Source organism: Nothobranchius furzeri, chromosome 5 (genome assembly GCF_043380555.1).
Source record: "Nothobranchius furzeri strain GRZ-AD chromosome 5, NfurGRZ-RIMD1, whole genome shotgun sequence".
Classification (NCBI taxonomy): Eukaryota; Metazoa; Chordata; class Actinopteri; order Cyprinodontiformes; family Nothobranchiidae; genus Nothobranchius; species Nothobranchius furzeri.
This window is the reverse complement of record NC_091745.1, coordinates 65,397,499-65,422,611: the sequence shown is the minus strand read 5'-3', so window position 1 is coordinate 65,422,611 and position 25,113 is coordinate 65,397,499. Positions and strand designations below refer to the sequence as shown.

At 43.1% G+C, this 25,113-nt stretch overlaps 1 protein-coding gene across 5 annotated transcripts in view; it reads left to right on the top strand.

Annotated features, from left to right (window-relative positions):
- Positions 1-25,113, top strand: part of sema6cb (semaphorin 6Cb) — a 181,663-nt gene that overhangs the window by 54,677 nt on the left and 101,873 nt on the right. The window lies entirely within an intron of this gene.

Sequence of the window (25,113 nt, the reverse complement as noted above, 5' to 3'; positions counted from 1 at the left end):
CTCCCTCTGAGAGTTAAACACAGGATTGTGACGTTTAAAGGCCGGAGTCTTCTCCTTACAAACAGCTGTGATATTTGTCTGCTGGCCTCCGAGCCCGTAGGGAGGAATCTGCAAGAGTCGGTATCGGAAAAATAAAAATGTCTCATCAAAGGAGTACGTTTAATATTGTTTTACATCAAAGTGAAGTAGTTTTTATTTTTCCTTCTGAGGAGATCTGTCTTGTTTCTGCACAATTGCACAGATTGTAATCTTTTCCAGCTCTCGGGAAGAAAAGGAGGCGAAAGAGAGAGAGAGAGCCATTCGTCAGAGTAAACAGCAGCACAGAAAAGCTGCGAAGGCGAACGTTAAGAGCAATGGCTTCGGGTGAAGAAGAGTCGTCGTCGCTTGTTGAAACAGCAGACAAAACAAATCTCGTCCTCCGACGCCCCCCCCCCCCCCCCCCCCCCCTCGGTTTTCCTCACAAGGACGTGACATTTCTGAGGATCATCGTTTGAGGCCTAATTAACATTCCCTGATACTCCAGAAGACGGACACCCTGCCAAGGCACACATCAAGTTTCTGTTTCACTCTCTCAACCTGCACTGGCTCTTGGTGCACCCCCCTCTCTTTTTTTGCGTGACAATGCACACGGCTCTGCCAGTGTCGCCTCACATGTTCCACTGTGGTCACTCTATTTGCCACAGCCTGAGGTGTCAGGCAGTGGTAACCATGACGACAGTGTTCGACTGAATTGTCGATGGTGTCTGAGCCCTTGGGGTGTGTGTGGGGAGGGGGGGTGCCTCAGACTCCTAGTTTTATATCAAACCTGCTGAGTGTGAGAAACTCTCAGTGCGATACCTCCCGTCTAAATGTGAAATACAGATTGATGATGTTTGACGTCTGAGCTGGTGGACATGTCTGTAAAGTTGTGCCACTGGGACCAAAACTCAGATCCAGAAACTTCTCCACCTGCAGCTGCTGCACTGAGGCTCCCATTGAACTCTTTCCCTCCAACAGGGACGATTCAGTTTGCTGCCAAAGCTTAACTTGGAACTGGTTCTTCTGTTTGGATTGGTTTTGGTGGAACTTTTGCCACAGCATTGCCGATTCTGGGCCAGAGCAAAGATCCATTTACATCAGGGGCAGAAACAAAGTAATGGAGACCAACCAGACCATCGAAAACATTGCGAACTTCATGTAGAACCAGTTGAGGGTCTTACACCAGCTCGTTTTAAACCATTATTTTTACTCTTATTTATATATATATATATATATATATATATATATATATATATATATATATATATATATTTATATATATAATATATATATATATATATATATATATATATATATATATATATATAATATATAATATATAATATTTATATATATAATATATAATATTTATATATATATAATATATATATATTATATTTATATATATAATATATATAATATTTATATATATATATTATATATATATATATATATATTATATATATATATATATTATATATAGAACAAACCAATATGTCATTTTCCCTTTATGTATTACCCAGATGGATGGATGGATTAATAGATGACTAGATGGATGTATGGATGGATTAATAGATGGATGGAAGGACGGGTGGATGGATTAATAGATGGATGGATGGATGGATGGATGGATGGATTAATAGATGGATGGAAGGATGGGTGGATGGATTAATAGATGACTAGATGGATGGATAGATGGACTAATAGATGGATGGAAGGATGGGTGGATGGATTAATAGATGGATGGAAGGATGGATAGATGGATTAATAGATGGATGGAAGGATGGATAGATGGATTAATAGATGGATGGATGGATTAATAGATGGGTACATGGATGGGATGTATTTGTTTGATTTAGACCTCTAAGAAGTAAAGGCAGAAATAAATGTAGCTTTTTCCCTTTTGAAAATAAATGAATAAGGTCAAGGTAATAAACACTAAATCTGTTTATTGCATGGAATAATGCTACTTAAAGAACCCCAAAGAATAACATTAATGGTTGACTTTGGTCCAGAAACGCTTTTAACAGTATAGTCTACCCTGCGTCTGTGTGAGCCTTGTCTTTTGGACTCCTCTCTACCTGCTGCTGCGGTATGTAGGAGGCGTTGTGTGATGGTGTGGCTCAGTTGTTCTGCCAGAGAAATGGATTTGCAATGATGGATGGCACCGGTGGCATTGTTCAGGTCTCAGCCTGCTGCTGAATCACAGCCTTAAACTAATTTTGTGGGCACAGGAAGGCTGTTGTGCTTAAGCTCGGGACCTGGCTCGTCCATCGGCTCTGCTGAACCTTGCATGCCAATTATCCACAATCCCTCGCTTCGCTCTTGCCAAGAGGAAGAGGCATGCAAGGAAATGGAGAAATATTTCCTCACTTGCTGACTTCTTTGCTTTGTTTTAGGACTTTGGGAAGGTAATTAAAAATGGTCACAGTGGTCATTTTCCTGTCACGTTAAGATTAACATGCACAGGATTCTTCCTTAGCAACCGTCTCTGAGGTAAAACATGGTTTTGTTCTTTGGTGCAGGATTGATAAGATTCCTCCGTCTTCGGTCAAATATAAAAGTAATATTTTTGGATTTGAAGTATATATTTCAGTAAGTTTGTGGCCTTTGAACATTTCTACTGGTCTCTGTAAAGCTCATGCACTCGTTCATGCACTGAGCTTTTCATGCAGCAGTTGATTGAAATAGTTTCACCTGGATCCCCCTCAGTAGACCTGGAAGAACTGAACGCAAGCATGTCTAAAAGGAAACCTTTAATCCTGTTGTGATCCCGTACCTGACTTTGTTTTACGTCGGTAGGAATTTTCTCAGGAGCGTGACGAACTCGGCGCGGGAGCATAAATCGATTTCAATCAGGGCGTATTTAGTTATGGTGAGTAAATTTAAGCTGCTTAAAGGTATGTTTATGTTTTGGGCTACGCGTAATCACAGCTTTGCTCCTTGTTACGGCTTTTCTCGAAACGCTGTTGGGAACTTCTGGGAAATAAACAGCAACCCGTTTCCTCTGCACGGCTTCAGCCAGACAGTGGACCTCTCTGTTCTAAACTTTAGCAGCAGTCACAACGCTTTCTGCACTGGCTGCACGTCATGAGGTTTCAGGCAAAAATGTGCTGGTTAGAACCGTAAAAAGATGTATTGGTTCCAAGAGATAAAATCTTTAAGTATAGAGTCATCCGACTTGACAAATTCCCCCTAAACCCCCCTGAAGGATCCTTAGCTCAGTTTCACACATTCATTTAAATGTGATGGAGATCCCCTCCACGACAAAGCTGTCTCAGAAGGAGCTGGTGTATACGATCTAAAAGGAATTCATTATTTTATAAATGGTAAAACATTGCAGACATCTGATGAGGACGCTCTGTCTCCATGCCAACATATTTAGGAAGGTGACGCAAACATCAACGTAAGGGGATCCTTTGATTCGGTTTGTCCTGAAAACTTCCCGGTAATCTTTTTTTTGTCCTCCTCCTTTTCTAATCAAGCTAAAGGATTCATGGCAGTGCAGAATGACCTGGAACCTGTTTAGGTTCGTAATGCATTAAGATGGATGCATCCATCTTGATGTCTGATGATGAATTGCAGGCTGCAGAGGAGGCTCTTCGCTATGTAAAAGAGGCACTTGCAGACGTGGCACTTTCATCAATCAGATGAGGGACCTCTGTAATGTTGTTACACCGTGGAGAGAAGAACAGGCCCGGTTTATATGCAGCAGACATGAACACAAGGTCTTTTGATGCGGTTTGGATCATTTTTCCACGGGTGCTTTCATGAAACCTTTAGATACTTCAATCTCTTCTTTTGGGCTTCAATCAAGTTCACCTGGTGGTGTAATCAGCTGTTTTCTAACATGAGCTGCACTGTATCTCCTGGTGTTGTTCAGACAGCAGTAACAAGGTCTCAGTTAAAGCAACACCTGGAATCTTACTTTCACATGTTCCCACGAAGCTGCTTACGCAATACATTAGGAGCCCCGGAGATGATTTGGGGAAAAAGCGCAATGCTCCCGGTGGGATGCGGTGAGTTACAGCCGAGTCAGCCAGATGTAGTGGGACTATGGCGAAAGTATTTATGGGGCAAACGGAGGTGAGCAAGGCCTGACGTAGACTCCAAGTTACCCGAGGAATAAGATGTAGAATTGAGCTTTTTTAGCTCTTTACATCTTATAATATTCAGATTATTAAACTGAACGCTATTAGATCTGGATTTCGGTTGCATATTTATCTAATCTAATCATCTAATCTAATCTAAGGTTTTTTTCAACCCCTTAAGAAACCCTCCTAAAATGCATCAAAAATGCATAATGAGGGCAAAAGTAGCAGAGGAGTTACGTGCCTGCCTCATAGCTGGAGGGTTGTAGGTTCAAGCCCTGCTCACTCACAGTCATTGTGTCCTTGGGCACGATATTTCACCCTCTTGCCTGCTGGTGGCGCCAGTGCTCAGCAGCTTTGCCTCTGTCAGTGAGCCCCAGGGCAGCTGTGGTTACAAAGTAGCTCATCACCACTAGTGTATGCATGTGTGTTTGAATGACTTGTCATGTTGTAAAGCACCTTGGGGGGTTGTAGAACCCTTGACGGTGCTGTATAAATTCAGACCATATACCAAAGGTGTTGCTGTTCTCCCCTCCCCTCCGGTACCTTGTCTCTCGGGTAAAGGTGAAGCTGAATCTTGAACCTCAGCTGTCCCATTTACGGGGCGAAGGTGGCAGAAGAGTTAGATGCCCGTTTCGTAACTGAAGGTTTGCGGGATCGATTCCTTGGGCATATTCCTGTAGGGGGATCTCTGAGCAGGGGAGCGGTCTCTCGTGCACCCCCAGTTGAGAACCATTTCCGTATTTGAAGATAAATAGTTGGTGCCAGGAGATGCTGGTGAACAGGACACCCTGCACCACTACTTTACTGTGGTGACAGTCAGATTTAAAACATCTGTATGAAGCTACGAGGCTCACAAAAGGTTAACCCTCCCGCAGTCTCCAAGGTGTCAAAGTGGTCCTGCCAACACGGAGGGGCTAGGGGTCTGCCAGACCCCAAATACACAGAATAAGTGCTGAGCGGTGTGTGTGTGTGTGTGTGTGAGTGTGTGAGTGTGTGTGTGTGTGTGTGTGTTAAGAAAGTACAGATATTTATCATGCAGAAGCTAACACAGAAGTCCTGCTTCAGTACAGATAAATAAGGCTACTGTTGCACTAATCTGCTGTTTCATAGCTCCCAAAATCTGCTGTTTGTGTGTGATGCCGATCTCCTTGCTGCACCTGCCATAGCTGTGCCTCTCTGTTCTCTTGTTTCTCATTTCATGTTGCCACCCTCTCATTCTCTCTGCATGTGGTTGTTGAGTCGTAGCAGTTCTTAGGCGCGAGGTGTGGTGCAACGCGGGCTGCTTTGGCAGATAAGCTCGAGCCTGCCCACCTGCATCCCCGCTGCTCGTCGGCCAGACTCACCCCGTCGCCGGCTCTCTTTCTGCATCACAAGGCTGACACTTCAATGGATCCACTACAAACACCTTTCCGTTTTCATTTTTTACACATGAGAAGGAAAAGAGCATCCAATCTCCTTGAACCAAACCACACACACGCACACACGCACACGCACACGCACACACACACACACACACACACACACACACGTCTCCAAAGAATTAAACTATTGACTGGTAATATAGCTACTTGCACCAATAGCAGATTAAAATTTAATTCATTTTCACTTGACCTTCATCATCCCTCCTGAGATCAGATTATTGCTTTCTCCAAGAGTCATGGCTGGAATAGCTCCACTAGATACAAATAAAGAGTCCGCTTGCCGATTAGTTTCCAGAAAATACAAGATTTAACCTGTTTGGATAAAAGTAGCTGAGATAAACATGTAGAGTTTTGCGTAAATAATACATTTAGGGGACATTTTTAAATAATATTTGCCTTTATTTAGAATTGACGAAACTTTTATATTTCATCCTTTAGTTTTTATTTTTGTTAAACAGATACTTGGTCAGCAGTTAGAAAAGGATCAAAAAGGTATTTTTAAAAAGCAGATTTCAGCCTTTTTAGCTCAGATTTAAAACTCACCCAAACCATACTGGGTATTTTATTATTATTTTTTATATTCAGTCTTGCACGATACCTTTGTTTGGGTTGTCGTCATTCCCTCAGCTGAACAAAGGCAGCGTTGCTGCGTTCAGTTGCGAGCGCTGCGGCTGCTAATCGTATCCTCCCACAAATCAGCCATTACTCAGTTTCGATGGTCTAATCACACAACTGCTGCAGACTGATTATGAAAGTTTCGACAAAGTGCTTGTTCTGTGGAAGGTATCGGGTGTCTGTGTGAGCCGCGTTATGCGGTGGAAGATTAGATGCTGCTTAGATGAAATGGTAATTCCAAATGTGCAACAAATGAACGTAAGAAGTTTATTTCGACATTTCAGCGAAGTGGAAAACAACGTTGTACACAAATGCTCCAAGTTTGCTGATTAGCACGGTTTAGTTGGATGGCAGCAGCCAGATTCCATCAGCAGCATCAGCATCGGACGGCGTGATCATGTCTCCCGGCTTCTCCTGAACCTAACGGCAATTAGATTTGGGTTCCTTTAATTGATTTGTTATTGCTCTGGTGATAGCTGTAAGTTCATGTTGTTTTCCTTTGCTGATCCAATCGTCTTGGCTGTCAGCGAAACACTTCTCGTCCTCACATCCTAATGTCTAAGCGGTGAGAGTGGACATGAAGGCCAGGTGATGATGGATTTACAGCTCTGAGCTGTGACTCTCCGCCTTCAGCTGAAGAAGGTAAAAGCTCAGCAACAAAGGTCAGTAATCAGAGGTGAGGTTATTGTATGGCAGATTGAAAAGGAAATTATTTAGTGGTAAAAGCAGGGAGAGTTTAGTCTGAGTGAATTATTTATACAGATGAGAATTGTTCTAATGCCATTTTCTTTTATTAATGTCACAAGACGGTTCTTCTGTCAAAGCAGTTGAGCGTGTCTAGAGCCTGTTTCAAATTCTTTTCTATGTAGTCTTCCATGTGAGATAGTTTTGGTAGAGATTAGTGACTAAATTACTAAAAAAAATGTGTAAATAAGGTATGATATTGTCTAAATTGTGGTAAAAACAGCAGAGTTGGATTCACGTCATTCTTGGAATTTCTTCAGATGACCTCTGGTGGCCCAGACATTTCTGAAACCTGTTAGAAAGGTGTCATTGGTACCAGCTCAGTTTGATTGGGCAGTTCCTTCAGTTTTGGAGAGATTCGATTAAATCTAGTTTGGTTGTGAACTGCGTCTATGTAAATACATTTTATCTGACAATTCACCATTTGATTTTGAAAGTTAAAATTTCATATGAATTGCATTGAATCTTTAATACACTTTTCCATATTTACTGTCAAATTAAAGAGTAAAGAAAGTGAAGCCAGCAGAGTGAGGAAATATGGTCCTTACGTCCTCGACAATCTAACCCTGGTAGCATAACTAAAGGGATGAGCCAAGATAACCCAGTATGTCCTCCAGCAGTCTAAGCCTGTAGTAGCATAACTAAAGGGATGAGCCAAGATAACCCAGTATGTCCTCCAGCAGTCTAAGCCTGTAGTAGCATAACTAAAGGGATGAGCCAAGATAACCCAGTATGTCCTCCAGCAGTCTAAGCCTGTAGTAGCATAACTAAAGGGATGAGCCAAGATAACCCAGTATGTCCTCCAGCAGTCTAAGCCTGTAGTAGCATAACTAAAGGGATGAGCCAAGATAACCCAGTATGTCCTCCAGCAGTCTAAGCCTGTAGTAACATAACTAAAGGGATGAGCCAGCGTTACCCAAGATTTATCAAAAAAGAATCGAGTTGGTATTCAGGATCTCAGCCTCATGCACAAAAACTGGAAGCTGTATTTATTAAAAAGATTTAAAAAGTGACGCCTTTCATCTTTTCATGTTCTCACAAAGGCAGAGATTCTTCCTCTCCTTTTCCTCAGAGACCTAAATTTGTTTGTACCTTCATTTCAAGGATTCACTCAGAAAAACCTCAAAATTGGAGAGAATGGAAACGAGGGTTTCTGATAAATCACTGACGGCGTTTCATGAATGAGAACCACCTTTACCAGCCTGTTGTGTTTCTGTAATATTTGCCGTGTCTGATGCTCCACCAATATGTACGGAATGAAAATGGCTGGTTTGTTTGTTTGCTCTGTTCCCTGTTAAGTCGACCAGCCATGCTCTCAGTAATTGCACAGTCCCTGCAGGACCGGCACGCCTGAAACGTGAAGTGTGTTTCCTTGTGTTGTGAGCTGGAGCCTGGGAGCAAGTTCAGGCTGCGCTGTACTTTTCCTCTGATGGTGAAGAGTTGGACGATGGCTGGAGATTGATCCTCATAGTGTGGACATCAGTCAAGCTGACAAATGGCCGCCCAAAACTTGGAAAGCCATTAGCGGGCCGAGCAGGAGTGAAACCCAGCCAAGCCCCACTGATTTCTACCAGTCTTTATTCCAAAGCCAGGCTTGTGCCAGGCCATGACATGGCAGCGGGTGTAAGCACCACCTCCTGTCCCTTTTGGACTGCGCCGCGTCGATGCAGAGCCGAGCCCCAGGCTTTAAACCTAATGCTGTTGCAACACTTCATTTAACGGCCATGACTCATGCACTGGAGCAGGACTCTTAAGAGTTAAAACAAGGCCTTCAACTGTTATGTATTTACTGTGAAAGCTTTATAATTAGTCAACACTGTCATGATTTAAACTGGAGTTTGGTCAAAGTAAAGAGTATTTTGGAAAGAGGCTGTTAGCGTGCACATGTGCTGGATTAAAACCTTCGTGAGGCCAGAGTTGTTAGGATCTGTTATTGAACGTTTTCTTCTCCTTTGCTGCTCTCCGTTTGAACGCTCTCCTCCTACTGGAAGTGGGCCAGTTTCAGATCACTTTGATTTGGAATCAGATTTTCTCTGCACGGGTAATGCAGAACAGCTTTTTGTGAGCGCCTCTTATAAAACCAGGTGAGAAGGTTAGTGTTTCTGCTCTCAGAGGAAAAGCTGCTTTTCTTTCAGCGTTTGTTTTAGCAGCTGCTTTTGTTGAGGGAGTTTTTTTTTACTTTTCTGGTAGAAATGGACCGATGAGTGGGAGAGCAGAGAGGTGGGTACGTGCCGTTGTTTCCTTAGATTAAAAATACAGGAAGTACGTTAAAGAACAATCAGCCATATTATTATGACCAACTCTAGCTGGTTTGGACCGTACCCAGCTGAAGAGCCTAGAGTCACTGAAGTGTGGCCCCCGTTCTGAGGTTTGGAATCCTGTTGGGTCGGTCTGGAGCAGACACGTCGTCACCCTGATGCTTGATTAGATCAGAATCTGAAGTATTTGGTGGCTTTGCTGTTGGCTTGTTTGTTCAGTCTTCCTCAAGTTTTCGAGTGTTTTAAAACGCTTCATCCTGCTTAAGGAGTCCAGGTTATTTTTGTGACTAGAGGCGGAACATGAAGGTTTCATTCTTATGAATGATGAGATCCAAGTGTTCCCAGTGGAACGTTTTCCTAAAGCTGCCCAGCTGGCATGTTGCCTTCGTGCGTCGTGTTGCGTGCGTCGTGTTGCCTACGTGGATCCAGCTATCCCTGTTAAAGGATAAAAATGGGATTTATGAGAACAGACCATCATTTAGCATCATTTTGTGTTCCAGGCTGAAAGCTTTTCTGCCTCTTGTAGAGCAATAAGCTGCATGGACACCCTGGATAGTCGCCTTCTTCTGGAGCACCAGTGAAAGAAACCGACACATTTTCTGCATTTTCTTTCATTCATCCATCCATTTTCTATTCCCGCTTATCCACGCAAGGTCGCGGGGGGCTGGTGCCAATCTCCAGCAATCTCTGGATAAGCAGGTGGGGGACACCCTGGACAGGGTGCCAGTCCATTGCAGGGCAACATTTTCTTCTATTGTTCAATTATAATATTTAATTTTATTTAAAGGCAGTTTTCATGACGCTCAAGGTCACTAAACAGAATCTAATAAAAGCAACACGATGGACAAACGATAATAAAAGCATCTAATAAACGGAACTAAACTGGTTAACTGGTTAAAAATAACTCAGGCCAACTTTTCCCTGTAACCGGTTGTACTAGTGGTGGTTCCACTGCAGACTGGGAAAAAGAGCAGGTGCTAAACACATCTAGCCATCTTATGTTAATGTTCAATTATTCATTTTCCAGATGCCTCTGTCAAAAATAGCATACAAATTACCCAACATGCATGTTTTGTGACTTGTGGAAAGCAATCTGAGCACCTGGAGAAAACCCAGGCCTGCATGGGAGAACATCCTAACTCCTTGCATGCACGTGGAGAACATGCCACCTCCACGCGTGCACGTGGAGAACATGCCAACTCCATGCATGCACGTGGAGAACATACCACATCCACGTGTGCTTGTGGAGAACATGCCAACGCCACACGTGCACAAGGATAGCATGCCAACTCCACGCGTGCACGTGGAGAACATGCCAGCGCCACGCGTGCACGTGGAGAAAATGCCACCTCCATGCGTGCACGTGGAGAGCATGCCAACTCCACGCGTGCACGTGGAGAGCATGCCAACTCCACGTGTGCACGTGGAGAACATGCCAGCGCCACGCGTGCACGTGGAGAACATGCCAGCGCCACGCGTGCACGTGGAGAAAATGCCACCTCCACGTGGAGAACATGCCACCTCCATGCGTGCACGTGGAGAACATACCACATCCACGTGTGCTCGTGGAGAACATACCACATCCACGTGTGCTCGTGGAGAACATGCCAGCGCCACGCGTGCACGTGGAGAACATGCCACCTCCACGCGTGCACGTGGAGAACATGCCAGCGCCATGCGTGCACGTGGAGAAAATGCCACCTCCACGTGGAGAACATGCCACCTCCATGCGTGCACGTGGAGAACATGCCACCTCCATGCGTGCACGTGGAGAACATGCCACCTCCATGCGTGCACGTGGAGAACATGCCAACTCCATGCGTGCACGTGGAGAACATACCACATCCACGTGTGCTCGTGGAGAACATACCACATCCACGTGTGCTCGTGGAGAACATGCCAACGCCACGTGTGCTCGTGGAGAACATGCCAACTCCACGCGTGCACGTGGAGAACATGCCACATCCACGTGTGCTCGTGGAGAACATGCCAACGCCACACGTGCACAAGGAGAACATGCCAACTCCACGCGTGCACGTGGAGAACATGCCAGCGCCACGCGTGCACGTGGAGAACATGCCAACTCCACGCAAAAACCTGCAGCTGGGATTCAAATCTGTAACCTTATTGCTGCGTGGCAACAATCTACCAACTGCACCACCATTTGTTTACATTTTGGGAAAATCTTTTTTACAGCTTTACGGCAACATCAAGGACAAAATAATCACTTTCTACCCCCAGTTTGTCCCTCAAGTGTTCCTGTAGTAAGACCAACAGCTGGCTGGTGTATAGTTATTTTAGTAACATGTAAAGTAGAATATTGGTTTATTCAGATATAATTAATTAACTAATAAGGTGATTTGCTGCGGTTTTATGGGTAATAAAAGAATAAGCTAAGATTAGCTCATTAAAAACAGCGAGCCGTCTGTTTTTGTTTGAGTTGCACATTGGAATACTGAGTGCTTGGCTTCGTTTAAACTCTACATGTTCATTTGGGGGGGAAGAATGCTACTCAACAGGAAGTGCTGCATACGCAGGTAGAGGAGGAGGAATGTGACTCGTTCAACTCCCGAGTGTTGTTTAGCGATCCAGCAGAGGTTCTTTTGCCTCCAACGTCTCTGGATTAAATAAGCGTTCACCTGTGACTCTGAGACACCGAGTAAGTAATGAGATTATAAACAACCGCATCTTAATGCGACCTTAGATTTGCCTCTTCACTTGTATTACAGTTAGATATATTCTTTAAGTATCACGTGACTGCAGTTCTTCTGTAAAATGAGATTATTTCACCAGCCGCTCAGATTTAAACAGGAGTTGTTCCAGAAGTCGGATTAAAATGGAAATCAAGTGAATAAGGATGCTTGTTGATAAAAATATGATCCCGATCCAGAACAAAATGACTGAATGAATTAGGAGGTGCTGGCAGTTTTTCTCCTAATTTTAAAATAAGTTAGCTAAAAATGACAAATGCCCTCTGCTCGTGACTCAGCATCAAATTAAAACAAGCTTAAACAATATTTCCATATTCATTAAATGTCCAAATATGGAAGAAACATAAAACGATCTATTTCTTCTTTTAGTACAAGTATAAAGTGTTTTATGGTAGTAGTATCTGCAGTGTTTTATAAACCTTTATTATTGCTGAAGAAAACGTTATTATATAATTTAATAAATGACAAATAATTCTAACATTATCTCATTAAACCACTTCAAGCTATGAGGTTCAAAAGCTCACAGATCAGAGATTTTCCTCTTGACTGATTCCTTAGTGCTTAAAAATGCTAAATGAGTACCGAGCACTGAGTACTGATCCGATACTCGGGCCTTGTACTCGTGTATGTTCCAGTGTGACACTCTGGTCTCCATTGCAGGAGACGGGAGTAGCTAATTCTAGGTAGAATAAACTACGAATACCACATTTACATAATAAATTAATTAAAATTCACACGGGTCTTGGTTCCACCAGCTTCAGATGATCTGAACTCTTTACCAAAATTTTTTTTTTAAGTTAGTCATTGGTGGTTCTATGGGTGAGGCCACAAGGGCATTGGCCCCTGCTGAAATCTGATTTGCCCCCTGAAGTGCCCCTGTCCTGCAGCGCATCTGTCCTTTGCATGATAACCAGATTATAGTGTATATATTGGATGCAATTCCAAGCTCAAACACTAGTGGTGCTATTGAGCCAAATAGGACTAACCCCAAAATTCCTCTATCTCCGCTCCGCTCCGGCACGAACTCCGCAGCAAAAACGGTCCCGTTGTAGTCAATCAGAGCTGTTCCACTACTGCGGCCGTGCGGCGCAATGCGCCGTCCGCCGTTCCGCCATCTGGCAAAAATAGGATCGATTCTGTTTTTGCCGGACGCCGGAGCACCTCCGCAGTCAATGGACAGAAATCACAACCGCCCAACAGGAAAGGGAGCAAACACAACTTCTGTTATTTCACAATAAATCGATAAACAAAAAGCGTTTTTTGTTTCATATGCACAGGTTTAACAACTTTTAACAACTATCAATGGCGGTTGAACTTTAAATGCACAAAAATAAGTAATAAATATAGTTTCCTCTATCAAAGTAGTCACACTGTGTTGATCCAAACACTGCTGATCTCTCAACACAAATGATGGGCAGATTAAACAGTTCATGCCGATGCTTCTCCCACACAACGGGTGTTTGGATCTAACTTCCGCGTTTACTGCTCGGACTGTATCGCAAGATCTCGCAAATCCCGCGCATGCCTGTTTGCGTACCTCGGGTCTCCGCACCGGAGCGGAGCCGTTGTAGAGCGGGTACAGTATAATTTGAGTTCGGAAGCGAGCGGCAGCGGAAAGCGGGGGCGGAGCGGAGATAGTGGAATTTTGGGGTAATACTTAGCATCTCTTTATATTGTGGGCCCATGGTGGCCTCGTACTGAGAAACATCCTAGATGGTTACAGTTAGTGAAAAAATTTTATAAGTATTAATTATCTTTGACAGCTTAATCATCTACCAACCTTCACATGCGGTGGCTGTCGGCAGCGTGTTAGGACAATTAGATTAATTCTCTACTTGGATGGTTTTTGTTCTGGTCACATCCAGAAACGGGCGATGAGAGCTTAAGTGTGCTGCTGTTAGAGTAAAGAAAAAAAAGGGAGGCGTAGCGTTGACGAGGCAAGGACAGCTCATTATCTCGTGGTCTATGCCGGCCCACGGAGCAGCATTGATGGACGCCAGAGGAGAGTTTGGAGCAGACAGATGGGGTTGCGCCCTGCGTTTCATACAAAACATGGTCGAGCAGGAATAACGTGTCCACCAAATGACATGTCAACGCTGTAATCCTGGATTACCTGTCTGCCTGGCTCCTTCATTGTGGTTCTCCTCATCGCACGACGCCCCCCTCCTCGTCACAAAAGATACCAAACAGCAGTTCTGCCTCGGCTGCTGTGAGGTTGTGTTTGATCTGTTTTGTCAGGATACAAAGTGTGTGCCGTGGGATTCCTGCTATCTCACATTCCTCCGCTAATTCTCAGCTGAGCAGGCCTGGACCGAATGTGCAGTGCAGGGAAGTGTGACAGTGAAGCCGTTAAAGAAGGCCGGGGGAGGATGTGTTGCATCATTAACCTTTGGTGTCACTGCTCCTGTCTGAGTTTGTCTGGATGACTGATAAAATCCACTGTACTTAAAGATGCAGCACTGATTATCTTCCAGTGATGCAGAAAGGTCAGAGCAGCAGATTCACTGTTTAAAAGATCATTTCTTTTAATTTGAGCTGGAAAAAAAACAACATAATTTCATGAGTTAAGTTCTTATTTTGAAAGCACTTGTTCACATTAATGTTTAACTTTTCAAAGATGTCGTTTCATGAGCACATACTAAGTTGTTTCTCTGATGAATACAGTCATTTACATACATATATTCCCTTTAATTGCACATAAGAAACCTCTGAACGGTCTGCAGACTGATTGTGTTGATGATTTCCATCAGCAGCTCCGCGGGTGACAACTCAACTCAGAGATTGAGTTCGATTGCAGCCGTAAAAGTGCCTCTAAAGGAGAACCTTAAGGGAAAAGTCACCGATGAAAAGTTTTTGTTCAGCGTTCATCCCCTGGGTTTTATTTTTAGCATGTAACAACTTGAATTCTGTGAGTTTCCAAGCTGTTTACTTTTCTGTCTCCCAGCAGCAGGATGTGTTTTTAGAGGGTTTACAGCTCTCGTGTTTGCACGGAAAAAAATAAAATAAAAAAGAACCTAGGAGGAGGAACAGATTAGGTGGTTTTCTTACTCTCATGTTTCGCAGCTTTTGGGGGGGGTGAGACGCCTCAACATGAAGTCACATGAGCAGACATCTCGTGTGTTTATGATTTTCTGGAGCGAAAGCGTCAACGATCTTCTTTTCGCTGACGTACGTAATGATGCAACAGAAAGGGTCGCGTGGGCCGGTTGTAATCCGAAGAAACGTGAGATTGACCTTTTAACTCCACAGTGAAATCTGATGTCTAACCAATGTTTGTTTTTAAACACTGATGTTTAATTTGTTTCCTGAAAGAAAGGTTTAACATTTTTTTAGGCTAGGAGTCTACATCAACTCTTTTAAAAAAAAGTAGAAAATGCTAGTTGTTTGCATTAAAGTAGCTGAAATGTAGATATTCAATTATTTTCTGTTTGCATTTTGTGGTTTCTGATTATTTGTTTCTGCGAGTGTCAAGTATTTAGTGAGTTTGGTTGGTTTTATTAAAAATTTCCTGCACCAGGTGATCAATGACTTTCTGCTAATTTTGTGTCAGAGGTTAAATCAGTTATTTATGATCGTTTAAAAAAATGTTCTTTGAGTGTGTAGGAAGAAAAGGTTTGATCTAGTTTCAGCTGAAGTAAAGTGACGCATTTACTTCCTGACAAACAGAAGAGCGGCTTGTGGTACAAAAACAAATCTGGCAGGATGAATGCACATGTATTCCACCCCATTCCATGTAACAGCTGCTACATATGGTCGACTTGCGCCTTATTTCACTTTATTACTTTATTTTTGTCAGCTCACATGACATTTGCTTTTGACATTTTCCAATTTAGCTGTCAAAGTTAATGGACAGGTAGGGAGGAGAAAACAAAAACACACACCCGACATGCTCCTTGATGGAACATATCTGACCAGTAATAACCAGACAGAGTTCTTCAGTCAGATAGAAACGGGCATCAGTGTGTCTGAGCTGAAGGAGGACTAGGTCATGTGATGCTGAACAAAACGTGACACCATATTAAAAATAATCTAACACACACACACACACACACACACACACACACACGAGCAAACAGACACGAGCAAACAGACACGAGCAAACAGACACTCAAGCATGTGTGCACACACACATAGACACACACACACACACACACACACACACTCACGAGCAAACAGACACACAAGCATGTGTGTGCAGTGCACACACAAAGACACACACGCAAACACACACATGATGTGCATACACACACATGCACATGAGCAAACAGACACATGCATGTGCACACACACACACAAACACACACACAAACACATGTACATATGTTCACACATAACCATATACCGGTACGTACATGCATGGAAACAGAATCACTCACATGCACACACACGTACATATTTACGCGCAGACAAATGCGCACACACAATAACGCGCGTGTGTGTGTGTGTGTGTGTGTGTGTGTGTGTGTGTGTGTGTGTGTGTGTGTGTGTTGTATTATAGGTTTAATAAAGACACAAGTTGGCAGATTGGGAGTGTCAGTGCATGTGGCATATAGCCTCCTCAGGTGATTTATGGGAGTGCTGCTAGACCATTATGTTACGAGCTTCACTCCAATTGAGTGTTGGTGATAAAAGCAACCCACCTCTGTAGGAACTCTGCAGGTACAAGCTATTTGTTTTAGTGGAATATCACTGTTCCCTGATCAAGGAATTATGTGTGGGGAGAATCTAATCATGTTGTCTGTGCAGCACAAGCAGCTCATTTAGTCGGTTGGCTTTTGTCCTTCAGAGTTTGCGGATTGTGTTCAAGTCCAGATCACATGAGTGTCTGCATCTTCATTAAGTTTTAAAATGAAGACTTTCATTGTTGACAGGCTGCCTATTTCTTTTAGGATTCATTTTAAAATTCTTTTGTTTGCTTTTAAATGTCTCCATGGCCTTGCACCTTCTTATCTCTCTGTCCTGTTACAGCCTTACACACCCTCCTGCTCTCTCAGGTCAGCTGATAATAATAATAATAATAATAATAATAATAATAATAATAATAATAATAATACATTGAACTTATATAGCGCTTTTCTAGACACCCAAAGATGCTTTCACACACTCACATTCACACACTGCTAGTGATGGTAAGCTACTTGTAGCCACAGCCGCCCTGGGGAGGTCTGACAGAGGCAAGGCTGCCATTTGGCGCCGTCGGCCCCTCTGACCACCACTAACACAGGCAAGTTGGGTGAAGTGTCTTGCCCAAGGACACAACAGCAGGATACCCCTGGCGGGAGCTGGAATCGAACCCATGGCCTTCCGATCATGAGGCTACTCGCTCTACCACCTGAGCTACTGCTGCCCCTGATCAGCTGCTCCTGAATGTACCCAGGACTGGGCGTGAACTTAGAGGAGAGATTGCGCCTTTGCTGTAGCAGCTCCTAAACTGTGGAATGAGCTTCCTTTAGAGATAAGACGGGCCAGTTCCTCACCTGTTTTTAAGGCACTCTTGAAAACACACCTCTTTACCCTTGCTTTTGACACCATGTGAGATGGTTTTTAGCTGTTTTTGTGTGTGTCAGTGCTGTTTTTATCTAGTTTTTATTCTTATTATTGGGCTGTTTTAATTTTATGTCTCCTGTGTTTTATTTATTTCTCTTTGCTGCTTTCTGTTTATTCTATTGTTTTAATGTATTTTCTGTACAGCACTTTGTTCCTGTGCTGGGTGTTTTAAAGTGCTTTATAAATAAATGAATGAATGAATGAATGAATTATTTATGCACTAATATGCCTCCGTAATGTTTGCATGGGAAACTTACTTAGACACATTTTTTCTCCAGATTTTGAGATTTGTTTTCTCACAAAAGGAATATTTGTTTATTTATTTCACTCCAGAGCAAAAAGAGCATTGCAATAAAAAATAAAATAAGTGCAAGACTGCAGTTTCCTTCTGCTCAGACTGACTTTGGACCTAGCCTTGTGTATGCAGAGGGATGTGGGTGAGAGGCCAACACAGCGAGGCCAGCGCTCACACAGCAGAGCAGCACAGCTGAGAGGCTGGCTGTCAACCGCCAGCGGAGAGAAAAACAACAGGGCATCAGCCAGAGTGGTTTGGAAAAAGGACGAGTCAGGGTCGCTTTCAATTAGCGCAGCATGTCGTCAGTGCAGTGAGCCTCTTGGGGTGGGGGGTGGGGGGTGGGGTAGCTTCAGGCTAAAGGAGGAAGCACGGGTAGAGACTGAAGAACTCAAGGCAGAAAACCAAACTCGTGTCCAACAAATTTGTTTGTAGATGAAGATCCCAAAATTTGCCACAATTGTGATGAAATCTAATCTGTTGCATTCTGTTATGGAAAGCCACTGATCATCATTAGACCACAGAATTTACAACTATTTCTGACATTTTCTCAAATACGTAAGTAAACACGGTATAATGCTCTCTTTCACAGCATCAAGACTTGAGTTTCGTATTTTGTAGAATTTATGAAGGCGTTTAAAGGTCGGCGGCATCTCCGACAGTTTCTGAAAGGAGGATGAATGTGTTGGCTGGATTGTCCCCGGGGACGGTGTGCCAACAGATTCCAGCCCAACAACGCTCCATCTTTACACGACTGCATACAGTCGTGGAGGAACTTTGTCAGATATGAAGGAGCGCCTCCAGAGCTGCCTCCCATCGGGGCTGGGGGAGGGGAATAATTATTAGGTCTAACATTCCACTTCAAGCTGACAGCAGCTCAATTGTGACAACGACGTCTGAAGTCCCTCACGCTGTCAGACATGCTGATGAAGACGAGTCTCTTTAGGATTCCCGTCGTGAAGCATCAGCAGTCCGGTTGGTGAAAACATCATGTTTGTAACAGGTAATGGTTGAAGTTCATGAATTATCTTAGTTTACTAAAGGTAAAGGATGTGAACGATGGCACGGTTGATGTTCCCTCTAGAAACGTCACTCAGCAGGCTAAAACAAAAGAAGCTCTGCTTTATCTGTTAATAGGCTTTTTGTAATTTAGTAATGTGACAAATTCAGGTGAAACTCAAAAATGTACATTTTCATGCAAAAGTCCATTTAGTTGCATTGATAGCTTTTAGGAATGCTGGGGTTTAATTTATGGGTGCTTTAGCACCCCCGAAAAAGGGTTAGGAGCACCTATGGCTGTTCAGCTGTAGGGTTAAACTGGTTTTTATTTAGATGTTCAGCTGTAGGGTTAAACTGGTTCACTATGGCGTTGTCTGTTGCTGACGAGGACGTGTTTCAGTTGCAGTTGAATCAATTCTGCTGTTTGAGGGCTTGGGTTTAAATGAGATTGCGTTTGTCCCGACCTGCTGAACCCTGCTACCCATTCCTATTCTACTCAGCTCGGCTCTAAATCTGTGTTCTACGGCTTTGATGTTATTTTTATTAGTTTTCTTTAAAGGATGCTTGTGCCGTTAAATTGAGCTCGGCCCCCCACATCGCCGCACCTTTTGTTTTCCACATAGTAATAGCAAACAAGACATGTGGGAACGGGAGGTGGGAAGTGGTCTGGAATGGAACCATCAGCGAATAACAGCGGTGTCGTTTTCAGTTAGCGGCGAGGTCAGTGCAGCTGAGCGGTTAGCTTTTGACAGGTGGATGGCGAAGAAAAGCCTTTATTTGAAGTCGTAGGTAGGTGGTTGGCCTTGATTAAATTCGTGTGCTTTGCTCTCAGTCGTCTCAGATTTAAAACTTGTTTCTAATCTAAAAAACGTAACAGTTTTAAATCTAAATGGGTATTTTCCTGCTTCCCTGACTCCTGCCCTCGCCCTGCCCCAGTCTATTACCTTCTCCTCCTCTTCTTAAAGATGGCAATTAATCTAATTAGTAATCAATCAGCCGTTGGGCCTCCCGCCTCCTCTGTGCTAATAGAGGATATGACAGGTCTGAACCCTGCATTATTAATACCTCCATTTCTGGAGCCCAGGGCCCCCCTTGACGCCGATGGTCAGGGGCCATTGATCACCACCACAACCCAGTGAGCACCGCGAGGACTTTGGGGAAATATCCTAAGTTGTGAGAGTAGAGCTGGGGGAATTTGCTGTTAGTTTGTGGTGCCGTGAATTTGTTCTGCGGAGTTTAGGGTAATTTTGGGAAGGGAATTCTTTTTGCAGCTTTGCTGGAGGGCAGAGATTAAACTGATGTAAAAACTCCTGTCAACAGGGAGGCTCCGGGTGCATGCTAGAAGGGGAAGAGTGATTGTTTGAGTGGTGTTAATGAGAACGTAGGACTCCAAAAAGCTCATTACGTAAATGGGGTTCACTTCAAAACTATTATGGCAGAATAAGGGAACCCTCTGTGGGACTGTTTCTAGAAAATGAGATTAGGAAAGCTAGACAGCTGCGAATGCGGGAGCACGGTGATCTTATCGTGGCAGTGGAACAATCACAACAGCGTTATCTTTCATCTCTGTGCGTTATGAGCAGCTAATGTAATAGTTTGTGCTGCTGAAGCTTCATAACTTGATAATAACCCCACCTGCCGATCTCATTTGCTATAATCAATATTTTACCCACTCTGTTAAAAGCTGGAGCAGAGAATCGCTCGCAGAAGGCCAAGACAGGAGGCCGTCGTCAGGCTTAGCTGAATCTGCTGACCCTGATTACCCAACCTCTGGGCTAGTGGCTCTTAATCATGTCGGTTATCCAGCCTGCACTGGAGGATCCAGAGATACCAGCTGGAACCAACTACGGCACACGGGATGAGCCAAGATTTGTTGTTACATTTAAAATTGATGCTAAAACGCTATTTTTAGTATATCTCCATTTTTTTATTCAAATCGTTTAACTTGTTTTTGACAATCTAGAGCAAACAGCTTGGTTCCAGTCCCAGTTCACCACAGGTTGTGTTTTTGCTTGTCTTCCAGCCAAACCGCCACCACCAAGCCGGGTTATTCTGTTTGTGTAAAACTGCTCTACCGGCAGCTGGGTGCTGTTTAAAACTCCCTCTTGTGTTCTAAGTTTTTAATAACGGCCACTGTGTGCTGCTTCTCCGTGGCTTGTGGTGGATGCATGGCTTCCCTGCAGCTCCGTTTTGTAATATCACCACTTTGTGCCTGTGACTGCTGTTTCAGACAGCTGTCACAGTTTGTGGATGTACTTTGTGGTGATCTGGTGGGAATCAGCGTGAGACACATGAGCTACTTTCCAGGCTGAATGAACAGTTGCCATCTCATTTGCTGCTCCAAGCCACTCAGTCCCCAGTGCTGGCTTATCAGCAGCCACATCAGTGGCTGATTTTGCCACAACTGGCCTCTGTCGACTGCTCGGTAGTCTTTATTTTTAGTCATCGTTACTGTGCTGTGGCAGGTTTACTCTCGTGTTTCCACTTCCTGACTGTGCTGTAGCGCACTTTAGCGTAATGAACATTTAGTTTCAGAATTTTGTTTTGCTCAGAATTTCCAATGGATTCTCAGTCTTTGCCACGCTATTGTGATGATGTCAGATGACTTGTGTAATCTGGTCACGTAAAAATGTTCTTGCACAGACCCAACAGCGATTCAAAGGGAATGTTGTTGTGTTTTCTTGCAGTTTTGTGTCTTCAGCTTTTCTCCCAAGAGTTGCAGCCCAGTGAGATACTGGCTGGTGTTGTACTGGGTGAACCCTGATTAAAAACCAGTTTGAAGACTGTTAAAATTAGGGATGCACCGAAATGAAAACCGCAACACCGAAATCAATTATGTCCATAATTAGAACCAGAGTATTAGAAGGACTGCAAAGTTAACCCTTTAAGCGCCAAAGTCGCAATATTGTCTTTAATGAGTCAAATATAGTCCCTCGTGAAGTTGTTACTTTACACCAGAAAATAGTGGAGATGTGTAACTTCAGTTTTGTAGTAATGGCCGACTCTGATTCTGAAGAGTAATATTCACCTTCTGAGGAACAGATTTACTCGTCCAGTGAGGTTGCTGCACACCAACAGTCTGTGTGCTTCATGAGAGTAAACACGCTTCACACACATGATCCAAAGCTTATTTCACCGTGTTCAGGACATGGTTGGTGTAGAAAGTAGGGCTGGATGATTCTGGAAAGTAATGTAATTGCGATGTTTTTCTTCAATATTGCAACTGCGATTTAATTCACGATTATTTTCTCAATGGGCTTTTCCCATATTTTGCAACTAACGGAAGCAAAAAAAATCCACGTAACTTTAACAGAATATAAACAAGTTTATGTATCTATATTTTTATCTGCATTATCATATCAAGTTTATTTGTCTACATTACATAAACTAGGGCTGGGCAATAAATAAAAAAAATGTATTGTTATAGAAATGTCTGACTTTTATCGTGATAATTTTTCCCATGTCAATAAATTTGATAATAAAAAAATGAAAAGATGTGTGTAGGTTGGCAATGTTCATGTCCCTTTATGAAGCTGTACCACGTTGAGTCACGTTAAAAAAAGACTCAACGTAATACGTGTGACAGCCCCATCTAGTGGACAACTTTTGTTTCTGTGCGTATCTGTAGTTATTGTCCATTTATCGTTATCGAGGTGAAATCTTCAATATCTCCATCCATCCGTCCATTGTCTGAACCCGCTTTGTCCACGTAGGGTCGCGGGGGGGCTGGTGCCTATCTCCAGCGGTCAATGGGCGATCAGGCGGGGTACACCCTGGACAGAGAGCCAGTCCATCGCAGGGCAATCCTCAATATATCGTGATATTGATTTTAGGCCATATCGCCCAGCCCTAACATAAACACTCACCACTAAAGACAAAATTTTGAATTTGAAGGTGCAATGCTTTGCAGTCAGGAGCACATCTCTTGAAGGGCCATAGGTATTAGCATCAACTGTGAAAATGTATTTGCAGGAAAGAAGTGTGTCCCATTTATTGAAGTCTTTAGTGTTTAGAGTTTTTTATGTCTTCTCCATGCAGAGCTTCCGTAGTTCAGTTACATCCATAGCTGCTAGCCAAAACTCAGGGGAGTTAGTCTCTTACGGTTTTCTAGCTTTACTAAAATATCTGTCTGTACTTAATTGTTTAATGGCAGTTTAGACTTTTTATTAGACTCCAAATGTAATAATTTGGCACGTTTTTTTTTTTTTTGTAATAATGTAATTTGTGATATTAGCATTAGCATCCCTAAGGGTTTTTCTATTTATATCAGCATTGCACTAACCACTCGCAGCCAGTCAAATCTCAGTCTTTGCGATCAGAAAATCTCCTTTTGTCACATCACAATTTAATTGCATATGCAATTAATCATTCAGCCCTAGCAGGAAGGATAGTAAAAACATAGCTAACAGTGACAGACGTAAGAATGTAGAAGAAGAAAGAATTTAATCTGGGCAGACGAGGTAAATGTGAAACTGAAAGTAAAAAGCGCGTCACATAGTTGAAATGAATATTCCAGCAATCGTAATAAAACATTATTACTAAAAAGGGAAAATTCTTTATTTTTCAAATCGGTACGAATGCACGATTTTTGTGAAGCAAAGATGAAGTTGCCGCACAAGGGTTTAGCGAGATGAACCGAAAACGGGGTTTACCTGATGCTCTATTTCTGCTATGTTGTTTCAGTGATTAGGTGTATTTTCAGCAAAGTGTCATTTTTCGGTGGCTGAGGTTCTGGTGCATCCCAAATACAAATGTTATAAACTGTTGCAAACCAAGGAAATTCATTAGAAATTAGGCCTTTTACCGTGATTGGAACTTTTGGGTATTTTTGCCAGACCTTCCCGGCATGCGTGTCTCCATTTCACTGGGTCGGCCTGAGAGGACCTTTTTTTGGCCATTTCAGGAATCAACAGAGTACCTGAACTATGGTATGGTAGACTTGCCGAGTGGGACTCAGTCATGCTGATTGGCTATTCACTAGGAAATTACATCCGCAGATGTTGCCAAACAACCGGCAGTATTTAAATTGGAAGACTTTCTGTTGTAGCTGAATAGAAAGAAAATAAAATAAGCGACATTCATGCAGCTTTAATATTATGTTTCTAAAATTCTAACAATGAAAAATGTGGTGTAAACTCCCTGTTAACACCACAATTCACGGAGCTTTGTGGCCCTACAGAACTCGTAATAAACGGCACTTCTTCTGGTGAATGTCTGCCGCATTCTACGTCACATAGGCGCTCTCCGGGTCTCCAAATAGATTAAATTAAAGCGTACTTTGACAGAACAAAACTTTTGATGTTTGATGTTCATCACCACCACATGACTGAATCCTGAAGCAGCGGTGATATGCTGATGCCTTAGCAAAGTCTTGGAAGGGCCAATTTTAGTGAAAATGCTGCTATTTTTCTGGAAACCTCACAGTTAGAAAGAACTGCAGAGGAGTTTTTGTTGAGTTTTAAAACTGATTTGACCATTTTTTCAACCCTGTTTTTGTTTATGCCACCAAATTTGTTTTGAAACTCATTTTAGGTGTTGATGTATTAAAAAATGTTGGCTGTAATAATTCTAACAAGATAAAATGTTGAGTTTGGTCTTCCATGCGACTTATTGTGCTGGAAGGCAGAAAAGTGGACAACTGTGGGTAAACGAGTCTTCTACCCAAGACTGAGACGTGGTGTCATTTGGCACAGTGGCCATAACATTTTTACTATCCAGCCATGTGTTCCCAGTTTATAGCTGCTTCCCCTCTAGCCGCCGCACAGGTTAAGTTGGCACAAACCGGCATGTTGAAGCTGTCACAAAGCTCAGCTTAATTTATGAAGGTCCAGGGTTGTTAAGAATTTATAGACCCTCGGTGGCTTTACGGTGCAATGATGGTGGAGCTGAGATCACAGCAGCTGCAGTCAGCTGCCTCATTCAGGAGGGATTTAGACAGCAGTGTGGACAGACTCCTTGGTTGAGGTAGCTCAGCAGTCACGATGTCTACCGCCCTCCTTGCTTGGGTGTCTTGTGATTGCTGGTGCACACATGCAGATTTAAAAGGCACGTTTTTTTCTGGGAATGAGCTTCGTTACATGAAATCCTTGGGGTGATTCCCATTAGTCATCCAGGAGTAAAGAGCAACAGCACAGCTAACAGAGCCCTTCTGCTTAACCCTCTCAGGCTCAAAATAAGTTTTGATAAAAGGACGAACAACTAAGTCCTTCAGGGGTACTTCAGAGTTAAAAAATGCTCGTGAAATACGTATGTGGAGTAGGTAGATTTTAACGTTGCAAATCTACAACGCCTGCCTCCAGAGGGCTAAACCCAGCTGGGTTTTATCAGTTTGCTGAGAACAAAGGTAATAATGTGCAAAGATCTCCAAAGCACGGGTGGGAAACCTAGCCTCTAAATAAGATTACGATAGTTTTG